The sequence below is a fragment of the Marmota marmota genome, unplaced genomic scaffold, assembly GCF_001458135.2.
Source record: "Marmota marmota marmota unplaced genomic scaffold, marMar, whole genome shotgun sequence".
NCBI classification, from domain to species: domain Eukaryota; kingdom Metazoa; phylum Chordata; class Mammalia; order Rodentia; family Sciuridae; genus Marmota; species Marmota marmota.
The window spans coordinates 9,990,944-9,995,059 of NW_026000075.1; positions in this window are offsets into that span (position 1 = coordinate 9,990,944).

Consider the following 4,116-nt stretch of genomic DNA (forward strand, 5'->3'; position numbering starts at 1 on the left):
AAGCAGTCCCCGCGGGCTCAGTTCCGGGAGCCGGAGTTCGGCTGCTTAGTGCTTGTTGTATGCTCTGATAGGAGCAGGGTTCATGAAGCAGCCTCCGCGGGGCGGTTCCGGGAGCCGGAACTCGGGCGCCCCGCGCTCGGCGTTCGCTCCGATAGGCTCAGGTTCTTAGAAGCACCCAGGCGCAGAACCCTAGCAATCTGTTTGCAAGCCACAGGCGAATTGTAGCCTGGAATTACCTGATCTATGGCTGAATGAGTTGCGGTCAGTCGAAAACAGGGGACGTGACGTCAGTTTACCAAGATGGTGGCTGCTGGCCTCCTCTGTGGACTGACCGGTGTGTAGAACCGAGAAGGACCGCTTCCTTCCCCCGTCTGGAACCCAGAATTCAGCCCTGAGTACGGTGCTTGCGCGGCTGGCAGAAACTGCAGCGGTGTAACCCTGCGTCTCTATCCCAGCGCACACTGCAGACTTTCGCCGCGGGGCGATTTGCTGAATAAGCAGTTACCCTCCGTGCGACAAACCTCTCGCGTTTGAGTCCCCGTAGCCGATCCTCGTGCGATGGAAATCCTTCCTCCAGGTTCCGGAGCACCCCACTATTGCTGGAAATTCCTAACAAGGTATCCTTTAGCCGTCCTGACTTGTCTTACTCCCACACAGTGAAGCAGCACACGGGGGTAATGCACTCCCCTCGCCGCCATCCTCTGATAATTTTTATTTTTAGATAGCATCCATTAAATTGCTGGGCTGGCCTCAAACTTGCAATCCTCCTGTCTCAATCTCTCAAATCGATGGAATTATAGGCATGTGCCATGATGCCCATCTCTCATTCTTAAAAAAAAAAAAAAAAAAAAGATAAAGAAATAAATTTAAAATTTAAAAAAGCAACATGCTAATAAAAACTGGTGAATAAAAGGAAAGGAAATCATATCTATAGAGATATCTGTACTCAACTGTTGATTGAAGCACTATTCATAAAAGCCAAGTTATGGAATCAACTTAGATATGCACTGATCATGGATGAATGAGTGCAGAAAATGTGGAATATATTCAGAATGGAGTATTATCAGTCCTTAAAAAAGAATTAAGTCCTGCCATTTGTGGCAACATGGATGAGCCTGGAGAACATGATATTAAGAGAAACCAGTCACAGAAAGACAAATATCACAAGTTCCCGCTCCTATGTAGAAGCTAAACAAGTTAATCTTTCAGAAGTAAGATTAGAAAAGAAGTAGAAATTAGAAAAGTGGTTAGTAGAGATTCGGAAGGAGGAAGGTAACAGAGTTTGGTTATTGTGTACAAAATAGAGTCTGAGGGGCTGGAGTTGTGGCTCAGTGGTAGAGAGCTTGCCTGACATTTGCGAGGCCCCGGGTTTGATACTCAGCACTGCATATAAATAAATAAGTTAAATAAAGGCCCATTGACAACTAAGAAAATTTTTTAAAAAATCAAGTTAGAGGAATGTGTTCTAGTACTGTATATCATGGTTGGGTGACTATAGTTCACAATAATTTATTATATAGTTCAAAATGGCTAGTAGAGATAATTTTGAATGTTCCCAACACAAAGAAATTATAATGTTTTAAGTGTTGGGTATGTTAATAAGCCTAATTTGATCATTTCACATTGTATACATGTACCAAAATATTATGCTGTATTTTATAAATATATACAATTTTTCCATGTCAATTAAAATTTCTTAAAAACAAGGGTGACTATAAATGGAATTTTGTTGCTGTTGTACTAAGGATTGAACCCAGGGCCTCACACATTCTGGAAGGCTGTCTACCACTAAGCTACATCCCTCCCCCTTCTTATTTTTTAGTTTAAGACAAAGGCTTGTAAATTTTCCTATGCTGGTCTCAAACTTGGAATTCTCTTGCCTTAACCTCCTAAATATCTGGGATGACAGGTATGCATCTCACACAGCCAGAATTGAGTATTTTACATATTTACAACTTTAGTCATCACATCTAAGTGAACATGTGTGTAAAATACAATCATATTTGGTATAAATTTTTTAGTGAATAAGTATTCTTTGAATACAAGTGGCTAGTAGCCATCAATACATATCCAACAATCTTTTGTTTAAAAATCAAAATAGGCATAGAAAATTAACCTTATGTATTTGAAAATTTAATATTAAATAAAGACATACTACTTTTTATCACTAATTTGTATCTCTCTTACCACGCTGTTACTTCTCTTTCATCCCAGAATCTAACATACTAATAAAATCTCAGTAAGAATTGCTTAAATAAATGAGTATATGAATGAGACTAGGCAAAAGTCATAGCACTTGAGGATGAAAGTAATATAATAACTTATCCACTAGAAAATTATAATGATTTTTATATTTATATCAGAGAAACTGCCCTCTAAAAAATAAAATATGTTCTAATCATTATCTTGTAAGTTTAATATGATACACATCCCAGTATTTCCAAGAAAGATATTTCAATACAAATCCTTACCTTACTTTTAGGTCTTATTAGTGTGATTTCTGGGGCAATCAGAATATTTTTCTGAACCAATCTCTTTCCTAAAAACAGTGTATGACATCAAAAAATGCTTCCATTATTATAACTGAATTTATGTGTTAGAGGTATTGCAAATCTAGAAAGAAAGCAGGGATTTAAAAATATTGTAAGGGTAAAAGAAATTGAAGTTAAAGCGTAAAAGTTAAAGGGTAAAAGACTGGGTGTTGTAAAAGTTTCTAAGCTGCAAGGTCTGAGTTAAAATGTAAAGGAGGTATTGTTAGGTTTCTATGCTACCTGCAAAACCCGAAATTTCTGTAGCTGTTAAGACAATGCTTAGAACCGCCCAGTAAATATTTCCCCTGACTATTTGGTTGTTTAGGGCTCTGTGTGGTCGCACATAGGCATTGCAGGGCCTGGACCAATCAGTTTAAATGTAACCCCCTCCTTAGGAATGACCTATCACTCCAGCCTGACCTGTTCCCGCCAATGAATGAACTAATCATGTTTAGGAGTTGTTGTTCAATTTTCCCACGCCTCATGATGATTTGTTCTGATGTATACAAAGCCCTCCACCCTCCCCAAAAAGTGTACTTAAGCAGTGCTCAGCCCCTGCTCGGGGCTCTGGGCTGCTTTCCCTTCTTGAGTGGGCACGGAGCCCCAGCATGATGGTTCAATAAATCCCCCTTCTGCCAATTGCATGAGTGGTCACTTGGTGGTCTCTTTCTCCGACATTTCGCGGGACCCTTACAATATTATTTTTGGTTTGTGAAGAAAGAGTAGAGAAATTCCTCATTTTCCCTAAATAGTGAGAAAGCTTAAAAGAAATACTTTTGTTTTATAAAAAGAAATTAAAGTCGAACTTGGTGGTGGCATGCCTGTAATCCCAGTGACTCAGGACACTGAGGCAGGAGGATGGCAATTTTGAAGCTAGCCTCAGCAATTGGCAAGGTCCTAAGTAACTTAGCAAGACCCTAACTCAAGATTGAAAAAAAAAAAGCTAGGGATGTAGCTCAGTGTTCAAGTGCCCATGGGTTTAACCTGCAAAAAAACAAATAAACAAAAAGAAGTAAAAAGAAAAGAAATTATAGCTGGACACGGTGGCATATGCCTGTAATCCCTGAGACTCTGGAGGTTGTGGCAGGAGGATCACTAGTTCAAGGCTAGTCTGAGAAATTTATCCAGACTCTGTCTTAAAAAATAAAAGAGCTTATAGTGGGCTTAATCCCCAATATCATAAGAAGAAAAGAAATTACAACTACTTTGTTAATTTTGGCCCCCCTTCCTCCTCTTCCTCCTTCTCCTCCTCTTTTGCTTCTTTTTTGGTACCAGGGATTGAACCCCTGGTGTGGGGGGGTAATGTTTTTCTGATCAGTTTTATTTTTTGACTGTGGAGTTTTTAAACATTGCAATGGAGATTTCACCTAGGTAAAGCTACAAGGCCTTTACTATTTTCTTACGTGTTGTACGTTTGTGTGCACTCTTGTGTTTTGTGTTGTATGTCTGTATGTGCGTATGTCCATATTTCTTATATGAGGAGCGCTCATGAAAAAATGGATCTGAATTATTATTTTTTTTATTCACGTGATTTAAATGGTTTAATATAAATTAGGTAAACAGCTGTTAAGGATTGTTTTTAAAG